The 20,538-nt window shown below is 51.3% G+C and overlaps 1 protein-coding gene across 1 annotated transcript in view; it reads left to right on the plus strand.

Annotated features, from left to right (window-relative positions):
* The first annotated feature begins 3,916 nt into the window (after positions 1-3,916).
* ASIC1 (acid sensing ion channel subunit 1) overlaps positions 3,917-20,538 on the plus strand; it is a 40,113-nt gene continuing 23,491 nt past the window's right edge. The window contains exon 1 of the mRNA XM_026501906.4: positions 3,917-3,953. The gene's annotated coding sequence lies outside the window, so the exon portion shown is untranslated. The remainder of the gene's footprint in view (positions 3,954-20,538) is intronic.

Here is a 20,538-nt window from a genome sequence, read left to right on the forward strand (position 1 = left end):
TGAATGCAGATCATGCCTGGCCTTGCAGTTTCCCCCAGGCAAGAAAATAGGGCTTTGGGAAATTCTCGACTGAACAGTGTCAGGTCCTGCTGTTAAACAGAAAGAATTCCAGAAGGAGATAGAATAGTCATTTGTAACCATATTTATTGAGCTATATAATGCCTTCATTTATTGATACATTCATCCAGGTTTTCACTTGACACACATTTATTGAGTGCAAGCGTAACAGGGGCTCTACAAAGTATCAGAAAAATGAAGATGAGGGGCGCCTGCGTGGCTCCGTTGGTTTTAGACGTCTGCCATCAGCTCAGGTCATGATCCTGGGTCCTGGGATCCAGCCCCACGTGGGGCTCCCTGCTCAGTGGGGAGTGTGGATTTTCCTTCTCCCTCTGCCCTTCCCCCCCTGGTCGTGCGCGCGTGCGAGCGCTCTCTCTCTCTAATAAATAAATAAAATCTTAAGAAAAAAAAAAGATGATATGATCTCTGCTTTCCAGTAGCCAAGAATGGAAGAGACAGCCCGGGGGCGGGGGGGATGCAAAGTGAAAGTGCTATAATTCCGTTTAGTAAGTGTCCACTTAGAACTTGGCATTGTGCTAAGCACGGAGCTTTCTACTTTTTCATGCAGACTCACAGTGAGAAATACATTTTACATTACAACCAAATATCACAGAATTCTGCTCATCCTTACTACAATGTAATGTACTCTGAACTTCTCTATTCTCCCCCACCCCCACATTCATGTTGGTTGTCTCTATGTCATTGGATTCATTACTCAATAATGAGTGGCTACCCGCAATTTGAAAAAATACTGGCTAACGCATACAAGAAGCAGTGTGGTCTAAAGGAAAGGTCACAGCTTTTATAACCAGAAAACTTGACTCCATTTAAACATTTTAAACAAATACCGTTGGAGCCCTTCTGTGCAGCAGGCATACCACTGAACCAGTTGCATTATCACTTTGTAACCCTTCTGTACTTCATGTTCACCAACTATAGAACAGAAACAATAGTACTATCCCTATCTCACAGTTTAGTCCCAGACCAAACAAAAGCGTATGTGGAAAGCTATCAAAGTTTATACTTTGTAAGCTGTAATACAGATTGTTAATAATATTATTAGGGAAGATATGATGAAAGTAAATATTGACTGTACAGGTATTATCCCACTTAATCCTCCCCACAACCCTTTAAGATCAGGAGCATTCATTGATTGCATTAGTCTGTGGCTTTAGATACCTACCATATGGTAAGTATGAGGACACAGTATGTGTAAAGTGCTTTAGAAGTACGGACGAGGAAGCAGTTAATCCTATCTGGGGAGTGGGAGTGTTAGTAAAGCTTACAGAGACTTGATGTCTGAGCTAGGACTTGAAATGTGAATAGGAATTTACCAGACAGAAGGGGGTGGCACATTCCTAGCAATGGGAGGATCCTGTGACCTCTCAGGAATGAGTCATGTGTATATTTAATAAATACACAAGCAAACAATTTATGAATGTTTAGGGCTGTGAAGGAACATTTACCTCAACACTCAGGTGACACTGGGGGTTCAGTGACTGGGATGTCTTCTTAGGCAGCTCTGGCTTGAGGAAGGGAAGAAGCAGCTAGCAAAATATGTAGAGACCAGACTAGAAAGGAATTGGACTTTGTCCTGTAATAGACACAATGACAAGACAATGGGGTTCAGACTGACTTTGACTAGGTTTGCATTTTATGTGGGTCATATGCTCGGCTGGCATGGAGGATTGTCTGGAGAGGGAAAAATCTGAAAGTAGAAAGGCTCTTCCTGTGTCGTTAGGGAAAAAAAGACAAGAGCCAAATTAGGCCAGTGGCAGGAGGGATGGAAAGGAGGGGACAATGGGAAAGATATTCATGAAATGAAGTGCATTTATTAAACGATTGGACCTAATGATTGGAAAAAGAGAAGAGGGTGTAAAATGACTCAGCTTTCTCCCTCTCCCTGTCACCTCTTGTCCAGTTACTGAGCGCAACTCTTAAGTATCTCCTGTGTGCACACTTCTCTCCTTCCTACCGTCACCACCCTAGTCCAGTTCAGTAGTCCTAACCACCAATGAAATTGTTTACCCCTCTCTTGCATTCTTTACACCCGAGTGATCTTTTAAAAATGCAACTCTAATCATGTCTCTGTCTTGTTTAAAATCATTAATGATTTCAACTTCCTCCTTTGTAAAGACCAAAATCCCTACCAAGGCTCCCCTAACCTGGCCTGGCTTGCCCCTGGAACTGCACTTGCTGACCCTTCTAGCATTTATTTGCACTTCCTCCTCCCCACCCTCATTGCCTTTTCACCTGGCTAAGTTCTACTCACCCTCCTTCCAGGGCAGCTTAAGAGTTTTCTGCCTGTTTCAGAGGTCTCTGGAGCCATGCCTTTGTTAGAAGCTCCCCCAGCACCCTGTCCCCCGCCCGTTCACACGTCACCTCATTCCTACTGGGGTTCTTCCAGGTACCAGTTCCATGGCCTTTCACAAGTCATCTGTGCCTTTGCTCACTGGTCTATAAATGGAAATCATAATAGTACCTATTTCATAGAGTTGTTGAGAGGAATAAATGAGATACAACCTAAAGCATGTAGCATAGTGCCTGGCACACAGTAAGTGCTCAGTAAATATTCCTTATCTCCCCTACTAAACTATAAACTCGCAGCGAACTAAAGATGCTCTTCCTCTCATTTACTGCTCTATTCTCTTGCTTTTGCAGCTCCAGTAGCCATCTGAGTGAACAGAAGTGAGTTCAGTGGGATGGTGGTAGCCATGAGGGTTGGAGACACTGTCTGCCCGCCTACACCTCCCTCCGCCCAAGGCACCACCACACCCCTCCCGTTCCACTCAAGCCCCTTTCGTGTCGCACAAGCCCGGTGAAAAGAAGACACAGAAAAGGTGAGGTTGTGGGGGGGGGGGGGGGCTGGGGGAAAGAGGAAGGTTCTTAACCCCCCTTTCTTCCCAAACTACAGTTCTCTGGGGAGGGAGGCATCCTGGGCTGCACCTGCTAAGGGAAAAGCGTGAAAGCTGGTGCCAAAAAGCATGGGTTTGATTCCCGGCTCTGCCACTTATTGGAGGCGAGATCTGGGCTTGGTTATTTAATCTCCTGCTTCTCGAGTCTCACTCGCCTGGTGGTTCTGCGGTGCCAGCGAGGTAATGGCTGTAAAAGGGCCTCTGCCTCCTAACGCGCCGTCGGAGGACGCGTGAGCCCCGGGCCCGCCGCCCTCGCCGCCGGCGGGGGAGGGCGGTCACCTGAGCCCGCTCCCCCCACCCCCGCCGCCCGCGCCGCCGCCTCGCGCCGGGAGCCGCTAATGGGATTTATGCTAATGACGAGGACGCGGGTGACCGCCCGAGCGCGCCCGCGCCCCGCCGCCCCCGCGCCCCACCTCTCCAGGGCCGGGCCGCCTGGCCAGAAGTCGCGACAGAGGAACTGTCACCGTGCGTCCCCGGGCGGTGGGAAGAGGCCCGGCGGGGCGACGGGAGACCCGCTCCCTGGCTGCGGTCCGTCTAATCACACCCCGGTGTTCGTCTTCATCCTTTCCGCCGGTCTCGGTTTCTGTCTCCTCGTGCCTTCTCCTCTGATCTCCGTCTCTAGAGGTCTCACTCCCTACCTCCATTCGAGAAATGTTCTCCCTGTCAATTAAGCCGAGATGCTGGGAGCACTTCGGCGTTCCAGGCAGTGTGCTAAGCACGGAGGTGGGGGTGCGGTGGGGGTACAAAGCGCGCAGAAGTGCAGAGGTGGGCATTGTGTTCTGGGGTTCAGGGAGAGCCAGCCCCACTTCTGGCTGAGGATCAGGAAAGTCTGCCCGGAAGAAGAGGCATTTGAGCTGAGCTTTGAAGTTTGGATAGGATCCCAACGGGGAAGAGAGTAGGAAGTGAAGTGGTCCGGAAGTTTTAAGAGAAAGCGGAGAAGTGAGTTGATCCAGTGTGGCGGAAGTACAAGGATCCTGTTTGGTGAGTGGGGGTAAAACTGGAAAGAATTTTGACTTTACAGTGTGAGGGACCTTGAATACTGCGCCAAATAAGTTCAATTTCATTCTCGAGGCACTAGTGAGCCGTTGAAGGTTTCTGAGCAAATGGCAGGATTACTAAGATTTTACTTATTTATTCGAAAATGAGAGAGAGAGCATGGGTGGGGGCGGAAGGAGAAGCGGACTCTCTGCTGAGGGGGAGGCCCCATCCATCCTAGGACCTTGAGATGGTGACCTGAGCAGAAGGCAGCCACTTAAACTTCACCGACTGAGCCATCCGGATGCCCCATCAGCCTTACTTCTATTTCTCTAAAAGAAGCAGCAAAGTATAGTAGTTAAATGGGTGAACTCTGGGATTATACCGGCCCGGTTTCAAAGTCTACTTCCATCACTTCTGACCTGTGTGATGGGCAACTTGACTTCTCTGTGCCTCTATTTCCCTATCTATTAAATGGGGATAAGAATGATAGTCTGAAGGGCTGTTGGGAGGATTCAATGAAACAGTGTTTGCAAAACTCTCAGCACATTGCCTGGCACATAGTTAGTGCTCCTGAGTATCCCTTACAATTATTTTGTGTCTCCCTGTCCTCCTCTCTGTTTCTTTTGTCTCTTTCATCTTTTTTTAGACAATTTTTTAAGACTTTATTTATTTATTTATTTATTTATTTATTTATTTATTTAAGAGAGAACGCACAGAGGGAGAGGGAAAAGCAGACTCCCTGCTGAGCAGGGAGCCCAGGGGCCTGACACAGGACTTTATCCTAAGACCCTGGGATCATGACCTGAGTGGAAGGCAGAGGCTTAACTGACTGAGCCACCCAGGCGCCCCTTGTCTCTTTCTTCTGATGATCCTTCTCCCTCTCATCAAAGCAAAAACAAAAACAAAAACAAATCTTCCCCAATCCATGGTTTCCCTACTTCATGCCTAGGAATCACCCTCTCACAATGAATAAGGTGTCCAACGAAATCAGACCATAATAGAACCAAGGCCCCTTCAGAAACACACCAGGGCCTCTCCCAAGCACCCAGGAGCCTTGCTTAGAGGAGGGCTGTAGTTACTGTACTGAGCTCAACTCCCCCAGATTCCAGTCTCTCTGAAAAACAGAGACCACAGCTCATTCGACCCCACTTTGTCGCATCTCTGACAACGTGCCTGACCTTCAGTAGGTCCCTGCTCTCTACCGGTGGTTTTCAGATGTAGGTGTGCATTAGAACCCCTTCCAGAGTTCTTGTTAAAACACAGACTGCTGGGTCCCACCATTAGAATTTTTTTTTTTTTTGCCCACCATTAGAATTTCTGATTCACTGGGTCTTTGGTGGGGCTTGAGAATTTGCGTTTCTAACACATTTCCAGGCGATGCCGATGCTACTAGTCTGGGGACCACACTTTGAGAACCACTGCGCTCCAATAGCTATGGAATGAGAGAGGAAAATAACTGGTTCTTTAAAAAGACCAGAGATTTATGTAAATCATAGCAAGTATGGTGCAACACCCTCACTCGCTATGTGAATTTAAACAGATCTCTTCCCTTCTAGCTTGTTTCATCATCTGTGACCTGAGGAGTGGTTTCAATCTGTGGTTCCCAAACTGTAGAGGCTGTGGAGGGATCACAGGAGACTCGGCCCCTGACCCCCTGAAGACTCTGAGGAACTCTATGTGTAACTGTGTGATTGCTGGGGGAGAATAAAATACAAATGAGTTTTGATGATGCAGCCCAAAATTCAGTCATTATGTATTTTCTCAACCAACAGATATCAAAAATACAACTGTTGGGACACCTGGCTGGCTCAGACGGTAGAGCGCACAACTCTTGATCTTGGGTCATGAGTGTGAGCCCCACATTGGGCGTAGAGTTTACTTAAAAAATACAACTGTTGGGGCACCTGGGTGGCTCAGTCGTTAAGCGTCTGCCTTTGGCCCAGGGCGTGATCCCGGAGTCCTGGGATCGAGTCCCACATCGGGCTCCTCCGCTGGGAGCCTGCTTCTTCCTCTCCCACTCCCCCTGCTTGTGTTCCTTCTCTTGCTGGCTGCCTCTCTCTCTGTCAAATAAATAAATAAAATCTTTTTTAAAAAATACGACTGTTAACGTGTCAGGATCATGGAATTTTTTTTGGAATTAAAACGGTTGGAAACCTCTGGGCTAAGTATCCTCTGAATGCCCTTGCAACTATCACCATACACAGCTGCACCGTGAATGGACTTTAGACCACTAGGGGGCGCTGAAGCCCTGTACAGTGTGGAAACTGAGGCCCAAAGGCCAGACAGCTGTGCCAAACTGAGAGAGGGTGGGACCAAGGTTCGAGTCCTGGGTCTAGAGACCACAGCTGAGACCTGTTACATATAGGCTCTGTAAGAGAGATGTATCTCCAGAGTTGGGGGAGGTAAGGGACCCAGAGGGGACAGTGACCTGGGTCCCAGGGCACTTAACACTGTGCATGCACCTGTCATAGTGATCGGTAATTCTCCTCTGGTTGGACCTGGAGCTCCATTTCCTAGCCTGCCACGTGGAAGTGTCCTCACATTTCACCTCAGCTATCCTGGGGCAAGGGAAGGGGACTGAGGGGAGAAAAGGTACCAAACAAGGCACAGATGGCCCTCCCGAGTGGCTTTGGCACTCAGCTCAGGGGTGCAGGGAACGGATGAAGACCCGTGGAGGCAGGGAAGCCTTTCTGAAGGTGAGGCTGAGGACAATCAGAGAGGAACAGGAAGGTCAGGTCAGGCAGGGAGTTCTGTATAAAAAGGGAAATCATTCTCGCTTGAGAAGAGGAGGCAGCAGCTCTGGGCAAGAGGGGAAGATAGGAGAGGCCAGCAACCCCCCTCCACTCTCACCACACCCCCAGCCCAGCCCAGCCCTGCGGAACCCTGGGCAGAGCTCTGACCCAGCTCAGCCTCTCCAGTCAGGGATTTCTCCCTGGCAAGGGCCAGAGAGAAGGGGGCTTCCACACACAGACCCCAGAGGCTGAGACTGTCATACTCAAATTGTCAGGGTCCAGAAGACTTTCCAGCGCCACCTGAAGGTAAACACAGACAGGTGCTCGCCGTGATGGGACACAGAGACTCTACACCCCCTAGGACTGACTCTTTCTCTCTCTCTCTCTCTCAGGCTTGATCTTAGCAGAACAAATGAAGAAGGACCCAGGGCCCCCAGCCCCCTTGGGCCAGAGCACTGGACCCTCACCCCTTACTGCCTTACTCTTGCTCTAGATGGGCCAACACTTCTCCTTCCTGGCCAAGCTCCACTCATCTTCGGTTCCTCTCTTATGTATCCCAGCTGGCTCTAAGCAGTGAATTCCTTCCCACAACCACTCTGCCCTACACGGCCCCTCTTCCCCCTTGCCTGGGCTCTGGGTCCCAGCCCTGACCCCCAGGCTGCATGTCTCCCAAGCCTTTTTCCTTCTGCCCTCCCACACCTCTGGCCCTTCCACAATACCTTCCCGAGGTGTGCCAAGCTTGCTGTGCTCATCTAAGCAGAAAAGACCAGAAGGAGAGGCAGAAAAGAAGGGGGCATTCATATTGGCAAGGCTTCTCTGGACAGCAGAGTAGACAGCAGGACAGGCGGGGCAGGCCGGTCACTCCGGAGAGGGTGCACCCACCCTGCCTTCCCCCATCTCAACAGGACCATCTCCCAAGCTTAGAGTTTTGGTTCCAACGCACAAGCGTATGTAGACAAACACCCGCACACACCAGGCCTGTCTGCTTCCCTGGGGCCCCTAGGGCCTGTTTCCCCGTTGCCCACCAAGCCTTTCCCATCTGCTTTCATGGGGGATCCCTCAGTCATGGGTTCCCCCCAGACATCTCTCAATTTTTGAGTCTTCCAGCCTTCTAGAGAGACAAGGCCATATCAAATCTGGGATCACTGCAGCTGCCCCATTTACAGCCGAGCCCCTGCACCTCCCTCCCACCCCAGCGCATCCCTCCCGCCTCTGTGAAGCCTTCAAGGCTGAGAGGGAGGTCAGAATGGAGCCCATCTTGGCAAAATGAGAAAAGATTAGAGCAATACATTTGCTGTCAATGGCAATAAGGCTGCCTGAACAGGGGAAGAGGAATATTTGATTTCGGGCTCTCCAGGGGTCTTGGCGGAGGAACACTGGCAGCCTGCAGCCTCAGGCCTGATGGAGTGGGGAGGGCTGGTCCCAGGCCCAGCCAGCTGGGGACCCCTGAGTCCCAGCCCTCCCATCTCCATATCGACCCCATCCTCCGCAGTCACCCGCAGGGTTGCAGCTTCCCTCCCTTCCTCTCCCCTCCCCTCCCATCAGTTCTCCCTTCCCATTGCCAAACTTGTGCTTCCCCGAAGCAGTTTTTCTACCCGGTGCAGGGTGATGGAGCAGAAAGAACACTGCTCTAGGGGCTGGAGAGGAGGCCTGGGTTCTAGCCCCCCTGCTGCATCTACGAGGGACTTCAGGCAAGTCACTGAGCGTCTCTGAGCCTGGGGCAGAGTGGGGTTGGGGGACCACATGGCATTTGGCATCCTGAGGTCAGCTCAGCCATTCACCACTTCAGTGGTGTTGGGTCACGTCACTTCACCTCTTTGGGCTCGCATTTGTTCATCTGTGAAGTGGAGATGAAGCAGGTAGTAAGGCCTATCTATGTCCTAGGGCAGTGATGAGAGTCAACAAAGCCTCAGGATAAGAAAACCGCAAACAAGTGTGGTAGCGTTGTCGTCTCCGTGTTCATGGGGATTCCTGGTATGTTCCCTGGCCAGGATGGGCTTGCGCTTCATCCAGAAGCTCTAGAGGGTTCTTTCCAGTTCTAGGATCACGGCCCTGGGCCCCACCCTCCCCAGTGGGCAGAGGGAGTAGTTTCTCTGGAAAAGGCGGATGTCGGGTTTTTGTTTTGTTGTGTTTTGTTTTGTTTTGTTTTGTTTTGTTTGTCAAACGGGCCTGAACTGAGCAGTTGACTCCCCCGGGCCAATCCTGAAAGACATCCTGGAGGGGGAGGTTTTAGAAGTAGCTGGTCAATAAGTGTCTCTTTCCAACCTTCTACCCTCGTGTTTATAGGCTAACTGCCCCCTGGAGGTGTGCAGTGGATGCAAACGAGGTGACTTCTGCCCAGCTTCCAGGCAAATGGACAAGGCACTAGGCAGGAGAGCGCGCAGGGAGCCTAGGGGATGGGATTAATATTCCTCTCCAGGCTGCCTGGAAACATCTGCAGTGTTTTTCATATGATATCTGGTCTCTACATCAGCTTGAGAAGGGGATGTAACCAACACAAGGTTGGATAACTTGCCCATTTTTATATGCTGGAAGGAACTGTGACTCAGGTGGGCTGGACAACATCATTCCATGCTGCCTCCGATTGGAGCAAAAGGTTTGAAGCTTCAGTCCCAGGCCTGGTTCCTTTGGCTGAGCTGGGAACCTGGGCAGGGCTTTAAGAGGATGGCACTACTTACTCAACTGAGCACAGAGAATGTTTTGGAAAGCGTAGAGCCCTGCACAAATGCATGGTACCTTCATGTGCTTCTTTTCTGGTTCCAGCTTCGTTTCCCACTGCCCCCTGCATGGTTCTCCCCTCTGGCCAGATCTCACTTTATTTTCTGCTGACACATCGGGCTGATTCATGTCTTCGCCTCCCCCATTGCCTATCGAGATCTCACCCATCCGTCGAGGCCTCCGTGAAGCCTTGCCTACCATGCAAAGTGGCAGTAAGGATAGACTTCCTTGACTTACTGTTCGCTTTTTATGAATGTGTCCTGATCCCACAAGAGAGTCTCCACTGATTCTCTGAGGGCCCAGACTATGGTCTTATCTCCTACCTCTTTGTACTCTCGGGGCTTGCAGGGAGTCTGGTACATACTGGGTGTTAGGAAAACATTTACAGCCGGAGGTGATTGTGGGGGTGGTGCTCATGAGAGAATCCACATTTGAGTTTAAAGTAGAGGTGAGTGAGGGGGGCACTTGGATGGCTCAGTCAGTTAAAGGTAGTGCAATTACTGGATCGTAGGGTAGTTCTGTTTTTAACTTTTTGAGGAAACTCCATACTGTTTTCTACAGTGGCTGCACCAGCTTGCATTCCAACCAACAGTGCTCGAGGATTCCTTTTTCTCCATGTTCTCGCCAACACTAATACAGCCCATACTTGAGGGGATAGGATTACACAAGGGCATGAATACTGGGAGTGGCCAGTGGGAGTCACCTTAAAGGCTGCCTACTACAATGGTGATGATCGTAATGATGATGGTGGAGGAGGAAAGATGGAGAGTATGATTGCATCCGGGATGGTAGGGTATCAGAGAGTGAAAGTATTCGTGTCCATATTAGAGTTGAAAAGTGAATCCTCCAAATTAGATCTGGGCAGAGGAGTGCCGCTGACTAGGGCCAGATATACAAGACCCACTCTCCTCCCCTGCACCCCAGCCCCATCCCAGGTCCAGGTCCATATCCATTCCCCTAGAGTCCTCCCTCCCCATTGCTTTCTTTGCCAATCACCCCCACCCTAGGCTGATGTTCTCCTGTAGGCAATTAATGAGCTAAGTAATGGCCAAATGGAGAGCAATTACCACCAGCAATCAAAGGACGGAAGGAGAAGAGAGTGGTCAGAGGCCCAGGGGAGACAGAGAGGTGCTGCCAGTTTGGGGGCTGGGCTGCAGTTCTCACAAGTGAGATAAGGCCATCCCCCTAATCCTACACTGTGTCCTCACATCCACGTTCCCATAGGACAAAGCCCACCACCACCATCACTGTATCTTCCCTCTCTCAATTCTTCACATAGGCTTTAGGCTAGAGCTTTGCTAAGCTCAGGCTAGTCCATCCTCTCCAATCCCCCTGCCTCTAGCTCCTTCCTCTAATCTTTCCCCACTTTTGACTACTTGCTATTTCTTAAAATCCCCCCAATATTACCTCTGTTCTTTGACAAGCACGGAAGAGGCTCATCCCTTCTGATGTCTCATACCTTCCATGACTATCACTAAGCCCCCTAATCCCACCCCAATGCCAAGGTTTTTAGGTCAGGTAAGCCAACATAAAGCCTATTATCTGGAAAAGTCTCTTTAAGCAGACAGGTGATATTGGGTGCCATGGACCCAAGTCCTCTTGAAGTAGAACCATCGGGTTGAGTGACAAGGGTAAAGTATATTAGATTGGGAGGAAAAAGACCAGGATTCCAATCCCAGATTTGTCACTCACTAACCATGCTTCTTCTGCTCAATGTCCTCATCTGTTTAATGGTGGTAGTTGAATGTGGAGGGTAGATCAGATGACCTCTGAACACCCTGCCAGTTCTGAACTTCTCTGATTCAAATTCCCATGAGAATGGTAGAGGTTGAGTGGATGATGACCAGGCTAGAAGACCAAGGGCCATGTGACTGACAGAATAGTGTCTGTTTGCAAAGGATAGTCAAACCTGGTCATAGTGGGGCGCCTTCACTCTGTGTACCATAGGACCCCGGGCCACCCCAACTTTCCTTTCCTGCATCTGCCCAGTCTCCCCACCCCCAGGTGCATGACCTTAGAATTGCAACTCCCCCTCTGGCCCTCATCAGTCTGTCCGGACAGTCCGCATCTGCCACTTCTGTCTCTTAAGATACCACTCACCTCTTTTGTTTCCTTTCTTCCTCCCAACACACGCATATTGTCCCCACCCTAGTTCAGACCTTAGCCTCTTCCCTCCTGGGCCTCTGGAAGATACTCCTGACCGTGCTCATGCTTCCCACGTGCTTGGTCTGCATGACCCCCTCTCTCTCCTGGTTCTTCTCTTTGACCGATCTTCCTCAGTTCCCTTTCTCTTCAAGCCTCCTTTCCTGCCTCTGGTCCTGCTGCGCGCCCCTTAAATTTGGGTGAACTCCCTAAGGCTTTGTCCTTGGCCGTCTCATAATGGTAACATAATAACAAAAGCAAAAACAACTCGGATTTAGCGGTTCTTATACGCCACAAAGGACCTTCTCATGTATTTTTATTTGATTCTATGAGGTGAACTATTCTCTTCCATTTAATAGAAGTCAATTTTGCCTTCACAGAGTCTCTGAAAACTGTCCTTTCCTTTTTATTTCCATTGCCACTGCTTTAATTCAAGCCTTTAATGCCTCGTCTTAGACCCTTGCTTCAGTGCCCTAGTTCACAATAGTGCAGGTCGTAGCAGCAGAGAAGGGAAGGCTGTAGTTCCGGTTAACCAATTGACCAAGGGCTTAGACTTAGCTGAACCAGACCAGGCCCCACTCAGAACACAGTGGGCTGTACTGTAAAGATAAGGCACTCAGAAGTAGAATCATTCTGGGGAAAAGATTAGGGTCACACACAGAAATTCAGAATCTGTGATTGGTCCAAGCATAAAGAGGACCGTTCCTGATGGAATAGGTGAAGGGCTGCATAATGAAGTCCAGGAGAATCTCTACGGAAGCCCCACCCAGACAGGACCTTGTGCCTGGTCCCAGATCAACTCCAGGCAACTCAATCTGCACCCTCAGCCTGCTGGAGCAGGTAAACCTTGACTTTCTAGGTTAAGTCAGAAAAATCCTATCCCAGGAAGAAAAGAGAATAAGAATGAAGAAAATAATATTACAAATATTGAGCAAAGAAATTTAAATTCAAGATATTGTTTTTGTAATGGGCTTTTGGGGGGGGGTGATCATTGTAATATTGTTTTTTTTTTAATTTTATTTATTTTTGAGATTGAGAGAGAGAAAGAGAGAGCACAAGTGGGGGGAGGGGCAGAGGGAGAAGCAGACTCCCCGCTGAGCAGGGAGCCTCATGCGGGATGCAAGACTCCATCCCAGGACCCTGGGATCCTGACCTGAAGGCAGACACTTAACAGACTGAGCCACCCCAGCGCCCAGTAATATTGTTTGTTTTGTCTGCGCTTTAAGATGTTGCGAGTTTTTAAGAAAACCTGATTTATGAAGAGTTTAATTAATTTCACTTGCAGTCGATGTTTAAATATTTGGGGAAATACAATTTGCCAAATTCATAAGTTTTTGATTTATTGGCTGCATAAGTGGCATGAGAATATTTAGAGGAATGTTAATAATTGAATAAAGATTAATAAACTGGACATCAAAGTAGAAAAAAATAATGAGTATTCCCCTCCATGCCCAAAAGTGCTTGAGACATTAAAGAATTTATCATCCTAAACTTCCCATCTGTGATTCCTGCTTTCTTCAATTAATTCCCATCCTCTTGCCAAGACTTCTGTGACCCCATTTGCTCATCTATAAAATGGGATAATATTACTACCTACTTAGAGGGTAGCTGTGAGGATTAAATGAGAGAATTGCTTCCCTAGCACTTAGAACAATACCCAGTGTGCAACAGCTCAATAATGTTGGCTATCTTTATCTTCCCCCCATACCACTTTAATCCTGCTCAAGAGCCTGCAGTTGCTCTCCAATGACCCCAGACAAATGCAAGCTCCTTCCATATGTCAAGAACCTTCATGTCCTCACCTCTGCCTGCTTCCCAGCCTTGGCTCTCACGATTCCCCCTCACCCACCAGACAAGGTTACTATCTATTTGCTTCACCCTCATCCTCTATGATCATTTCTCCCATTTCTTCCTCCTCCTAAAATGCCTTGCCTCCTTCCTAAGCCATTATGGCTAATTCGAACTCCTACCCATGCTTCAAAACCCATCTCAAATGCTCCATCCTCCAGGACATTTTCTTGGTCATCGTCCATTCTCTTCCTCCTTGGAGCACTTGATTAATAGTTCTTTCATGGCAAACATCACATTCTGTCGTGCATCACATCTTCCTTATGTGTCTGGTCCTCCCAGTTGGTCCATAAGCTCCTTGAAGGTGAGACTCGCTTCTAATATTGATCTTGGGGAGCACAGGGCTGCCCTGCCCAGGTCCTGGCGCGTAATAAGCGCTCAGTGAACAGGTGTTAGAGTCCTCTAGCTCGGGGTGGTTGTGTCATCTAAGCAGAAGCTGCAGGGACCTCCAGGCTCCCCAGGCCAGTGTCCTCACCCTCGCTGGCCTATGTAGACCATAGAGACACAGGACACCGAAGGAGCCCGCAGCCTGTGTGTGCTGGGGCCCGTGGAGCGGATGAAAAATGGCAGAGCCACGTTCCAGGAGCATGTGGAGCTCTATCCGCTCAGTTCACCAGTGTTCTCCCAGACAGTCAACCCCTCAGTCAGTCAACATTGTTTTTGGACTCTTGCGTGCCAGGCCCCGTGTGAGGTGTGACAGACACCAGTGCTGGTGCCACTTCCCTAAGAGGTACGCCCGTGGGCCCGGAACTTCCATGTGTACACATGTGTGTGCCCACACGTGCGCCCCACGTGCCCGGCTCTCTTCTCCTGACAAGCCGAGCAGTCTGTAAGCCCAGGCTGAGAGGACTGCCTTTTACCCTGTTTCCAAACAACTCCCTTTTCTGCGCCAGAGCCCTGCTTCTCCCTTCTGTTTGCCCCTCGCCTCCTCCTCCCTCTGTTGGGGCTGCCGCTGATGATGAAATTTGGCTTGCAACACCCTCTTCCTCCCCTTCCTGCGGGCCTGGGAGAGGATTAAGCCGCTGGAGTCTGAAATCGGAAAGATCCCAGCTTCTGCTCCCCGGCACCTCCCCACGCCCCCTCCTCCTCCCCGCCCATGCAAAACCAGAAAATTAATCTCCCCTTCTGCCTGTGATATGGCGGGCTGCATTACAAGCTGGGCGTCGAGATAAAGCGGGGAGCCGCGGGACAGCAGCCCGGCGCAGGGGCCCCGGGTGGGGCCGGCCTGGGAGATAAGGGCCTCCCAGCCCCATGAATTATTCACCGGCACTGCCTCCTCCGGCTCAAAGGCTGCCCTGAGCGCTGAGATTGCGCCTTCCAGAGGGGCCTGGGTAAGGTGGGAGGAGGGTCCATGGGGAAGCCATGGGTTGTAGAAGGGTCCTCCTGGGGTGGGGAGGATTGTGCTCAGCAGAGGGACAGCTCAGAGACATACGCGCCCCACAGGGCCGACTGATGCAGAGGATAGAGGATATCCCCAAGCCCAGGGGACCCTCAGACCCAGCTCTGGCCCCAGGGATACTCCTCATTGATGCAACTCACCAAACACTTTTGAGCAGCTCGAAGTGCCAGGCCAGGGCCCGGTCCTGGCCTCCTGGAGCTGCAGACGCAGTCCCTGCCCTCAACGTAGCCAGGATCCAGGGGACTGACTGAGTGCGGGTGGAGCCCAGTCATCCCCTCACTTCCATCTGCCTTGTCCACAACCCTTTCCCCTTCCCTCCCGTGGAGGTCTAGACAGCTACTACCCACTCCGGTGAAGCACTTCACCTTGAGGAGGGGGTACGAGGGAATGACACAGGACAGACCTGCTGTCAGGGCAGCCGGAGCTCACAGAACAGACACCAAGGCAGCTGGTGCCCCAGGGAATGGGAGGTCAGTGCTAGGGTGAGGGATTAACCAGGGAAGTTTCCTGGAAGAGGAAAAGGCCCAGACACTCTGTGGGTCTTTTGTTTCTCCTTTGTTCACTCTTCAAAGACCCAGAATTTTAAAGCAGGGAAGGGACCTTAGCAGTCTCTTCCCAATCTTTCAGTCTCTATTTACCACCTTCTCTCCTCATCCTTTCTCTCGCCTCAATCTTCCTTCCCTCCTCCTCCTTTCCCCACCACGTCTGCCCTCTTAATCTCTGCCTTGGCCCCAATTTCTCCACCTCTCCCTTGCACTCTGCCTTTCTCCGTCTCTCCACTCTCTGTTTTCTCTTTAATCATCCCTTTCTTCTGAAGCCGTGACTCCCCGAGTGTCATGATGACACACAAACTGGGGTGTATGATGGAAGAAAGGTGCCCATCTGCTGGCCCCTTCCCTGGGGAGGAAGGGAGAAAAAAGAAGGGTCCAGCATGGTCCTGGATGTGCACAAGAACTGCCAAGACCCTGAGAATGTCAGCAGGAGCAGTTTGGGGAGAGAGCCCCCAGAGAGGCACTGGCACAGGAAAGAGACAGATACTCTGGAGTGAGAGGTGCTGGAGTGAGAGGTGCTGGGAGAAGGTAAGGACCAGAGGGGACCTCTTCAAATCACAGAAGTGGGGACCCAGTCTGGCAGGTGACCTTGAACCCTGACTCCTGGAGCCCTGGAGCACTCCAAATGAGCGAACACGCCACATTCTCTGAGACCTACATTCAAGTTGGAGAGGGAGGGGTGATGAGGGCAGAGGGAGAAGGGGTGGAGAGTGAAGTGGGGCCTGAATAAGAGGAGGACATGGGGAGAAGGGTGAGCTCTGAAGGATGGAAGAGGCAGTGACTTGGCTGGGAAAGGGAGGGCAAGCTAAATGGGGGAGGAGAGAGATCAGAGACAGGACCAGGGAGGAAGAGAGGAAGACAGCATGGGGCTGGGGGGAAAAGGCGAGGGTAACAGAGAAATGAGCTAGGAAGGTAAGAGGAGCATTCGGACCAGAAAAGAGAAAGCAGAGGGGAAAATGAGGATCACAGGGGCAACATGGAGCCCAGAGGGGAGAGGGAGGGGTGTGTTGATGGGTCCCATCAGCCCTAGGTCCACAGCCCCTTCCCAGCCGCCTGCTAATTAACTCCTTAATTGTCTCTGCATTTGCTGAGCTGGCAGATGAAGTGGGTGCAGACAGATTGGGGCTTGTGTGATTTCACGCATGGGGGAGCAGAGAAGAGCTGCCTGGGAGTCCCAGGGGGCTTCGCCCCCCTCTTTGCCCTCCTCCCTTCCCCCTTGTCTGTGAGAGGCTGGAGGGTGCTTCAGTACCTAGAGCAGATGGGGCCATCTGCAAAGGAAGTGTCCATGGGGAATTTGCCCCCATCAGCCTCTCAGGGATGAAAATAATACTTGCTACTATTGATGGAACACCTACTGTTTGCTAGGCACACATTATTTCATCATTGTGAGCTTTAGCCAAATCTTACAGTTTATTGAAACAGTGAGGCTCAGACAGGTGAAGCAACTTGTCCATAATCACACAGCACTGGTGTGACAGAGGTGGAATTTGAATCCCAGGTCAGCAGAATGCCAAAGCTCCGGTGGCAGGGGTAGGGGGGTTGGGGGGTTGGAGGGTTGGGGAGGGGGTCCTGGCCAGATGTTGCATGCCAGTAGAGGGAAGAGTATTTCCAGGCCTACTTTTCTCTCAGCCCCAGGGGAGAAAGGGCACTGAGGTCCAGGGACTATAGGAGCCAGAGAGGAGAGAAGTGTGGGCAAGGGACTGGGAGGAGGCTGAAGGAGCTAGAACCTGTCACATCCTGCATTAGAGGAAGGAGAGTCCAGAGAAGCAGAAAGGAGCAGTGGGACACTGATCACAGTCCTTGGATCCCTCAAGTGTCATCTTGCTGAAGCTGACTTCCCCTTTTCCTCATCCCTGCAGCCCAAACCCCTGTCAGTATGACTTGCTCCTCTGCCACTCTCTGCCAGCGGCCCTGGCCCATCCCTCACTTTCCCTCCTGGCCTTTGCACTAGAGGCACTTGTCAACACATTCCTCTCTCCTTTGACACTGGGAAATTTTGAAGACATGCCACTCCTCACCGCATCCCCAGGGCCAGTCCTGGGGTTTGACACAGTGTAGGTTTGCTGAGATGTACAGGGCAGGGATGGGGGATTGTGTGAGGACTCCATCTCAGCTCAGTGAAGAGGAAACAATAACATGATGCACGTGGCTTGTGCATAAGAAAGAACTGGTGGCTCAGCTGGCTAAGCATCTGCCTTGGGCTCAGGTCCTGATCCCTGGGTCCTGGGATGAGCCCCACCCCCCCATTGAGGCCTGCCTTGGCTCCCTGCTCAGCAGGGAGTCTGCTTCTCCCTCTGGCCTTCCCCCAACCCCCACCCCTGCTCGTGTGTACTCTTTCTCTCTCTCTTTTTTTAAGATTTTTTTTTTATTTGAGAGAGAGAGCACACACAGGAGCAGGGGGAGCGGCAGGCAGAGGAAGAGAGAGAAGTGGGCTCCCTGCTGAGACGCGGGGCTCCATCCCAGGACCCTGAGATCATGACCTGAGCTGAAGCCAGACCCCCAACCGCCCAACCAACTGAGCCACCCAGGTGCCTGTTCTCTCTCAAATAAATAAAATCTTTATTTTATTTTATTTTTTAAAAGATTTTATTTATTTATTTGACAGAGAGGGAGACAGCCAGCGAGAGAGGGAACACAAGCAGGGGGAGTGGGAGAGGAAGAAGCAGGCTCCCAACGGAGGAGCCTGATGTGGGGCTCGCTCCCAGGACTCTGGGATCACACCCTGGGCTGAAGGCAGACGCTTAACGACTGAGCCACCCAGGCGCCCCTCAAATAAATAAAATCTTTAAAAAACAAAAAAGAAAGAACTTCTGAGGCTGGGCCTGTCATACAAGGAACTATACTGAAGCCTAGATTCAGACCTGTGGATTCTCAAGATCAAGGTTTCTCAAGACTGGCTGCTACATATTAGAGGTCTTGAAAAGGTGGGAAATCTGAGCCCCACAGTCAGAGACTCTGATTTAACTGGACTAAGGTGGGGCCACAGCATCACTTTAAAAAGCTTCCCAGGTGATTCAAATGTGCAGCCTGGGCTGAGAACCACTCTCAGATTCGGCCCTGATTTGGCTGCACTTGTGTTTTTATCTGGATCTGAACGTTAATACTACTAATAATAGTTATTGGGTATTCACTAGGTACAAGCTGCTGTGCTAGCACTTTCTATGCATTAGCTTATATAATACTGAGAAATTCCTGTGAAATAAATATTATCCCCATCTTACAGATGAGGAAACTCAGCTCAGAGAGGTCAACAGACCTGCCCGTGCTAATGAATGGCAGGGCCAGTTCTGGAAGCTGAGATTACCTGATTCACAACTTTCATCTTCCTCAGACTCTTGAGGCTGCTCGTTGGCCTTGATTAGTCCTTGTCTGCCTCCACCTCACCTCATCACCTTCCTTCCACCCCCGCTGCTCCCTCAATAACATCCCAGGTGACTGAAGCAATTTGCAGCCATTTGAGGAAACTTCCATGTGTCGCTCAACCCGTGAGGGTGGGGAGTTATGGGAATCACAGATGCTCCAAGATGATCCTCCCCTCCCCAGAGACACTTGGAATTCAAGAATCCTGCCCCATGCTCCCCCTCCCCCCACCCCCACCCCCACCCCCGGGTCCCTGTTTGGGGCCAAATTCCCACTCCCAAATGCCCCCTTGGGTTGATTCTAAGTATCTGGAATAGTGCTGCCACCCAGTGGCTGCCCAGGGATATGGCAGCCCTCCAGCACTCTGTTGCTGCTGGACAGCTCCCCAACTCAAGACCAGAACCCAAGATCCTCCCTTCCCTTTGGCAGCACCATAAGCAGGCCCCTAGTAAAAGGATCCCACTCTCCCTCCTGGGCTCTTAAGCCCACTCTCCCTCTAAGGATCTCTAGCTCCCTTCTCTGGTTTCTCACATACCCCTGCCCCCAACACCTCACAACTTCTCATCCAACTTCTTACCATTTGCCAGACTCTTCTCATTACAGGTTCATTCTTCTCACTTAAAGCCCTGGGAACACACCTCTCACCTTCCTTCTGCCAGAGCTGTGCCAGCCTGCAAGTGGATTGAAGGAGTTGCTAGAGATAGAATTCTGGTCCCCCACACCCCCCTCCTCATCATCTGACACCATCAAACCTCAACAGTCTCCGTGCTAAGAGCCCCTAATGAGCATCAGCAAATTAACAACTTCCCTTTGATTGCTCCTTCTCTGTTAATTGGATAGGGAGGGCCCCCCAAGGCCTCTCAGAGAGGAGAAGGGAGGGAGAGAGAGAAGGAGAGAAGTGAGAGCTGTAGGAGCAGCCCCCAGGCCTGGGCTTCGTGCCCCAGAATTCCTGAGTACAGTTCCTCTTTCCATCCTTTCCTCATCCTGTCCATCCCCACCCTCCTAAACCTCCCCCTTCCCACCTCATGCCACCCCCTTCCCTTTCCCTGCTTCTTGACTTCTGTCCAAATTCCCTTGACCTCTGGCTATCTCTTTCTCTATGCTCCTTCTTGAGAGGTTTGGCAGTGAGGGGCTGCAAACATGCCACCCTCTAAAGGCAAGCCCAAGGCTACAAGGATGGGGTTTGAACAGCCAAGCTGTATGTTTGTTTACATATGTACATGTGTGTACATGTCACACATAGGTGGGAGCAGGGATAAGAACAGGTGAATCGGTGTAAGCTCCTGAGAGCCTACCCTGTAGGCCAGGCCTCTGGGATGTGTGGAGTCGGGGTGTGTGTGTGTGTGTGTGTGTGTGTGTGACTGTGAGTGGCGTAGTGTGACTCTGGTCTTACGTGTGTCTGTGTCTCCACACCAGCAAGTGCTTGAATCAGTCAAGTGTGACTTGGAGCTCGCGCGCGCGGGCGCGTGTGTGTGTGTGTGTGTGTGTGTGTGCGCGCGCGCGCACGCGTGTGCCACCAGAGGAAGCAGCAGCAAGAGGCAGGAGCATCGATCCGAAGGAGACAGCGCGGGGAGGGGGACGCTGGGGGCAGACTCCCTCCCTCTCGCGCGCGGGGGCGCGCGCGCGCACACACACACCACACATAGTCACACACACAAGCCATAGGGCCTCGCAGGCAGGGAGACGGCTCCCGGACCGGAGGCAGGCAGAGCCTCCGAGAGCGGCCGGGAGGAGGGGGCGAGGCAGCGGGGGGAGCCCTCGGTCCCGCTCCCGCGTCCGGGGGCCCCGCGCGCACACCGGCCCAGAGACACCCTCGCAGACACTCGTAGGCGCGCACG

Source organism: Ursus arctos, unplaced genomic scaffold, assembly GCF_023065955.2.
Source record: "Ursus arctos isolate Adak ecotype North America unplaced genomic scaffold, UrsArc2.0 scaffold_26, whole genome shotgun sequence".
Taxonomy (NCBI): domain Eukaryota; kingdom Metazoa; phylum Chordata; class Mammalia; order Carnivora; family Ursidae; genus Ursus; species Ursus arctos.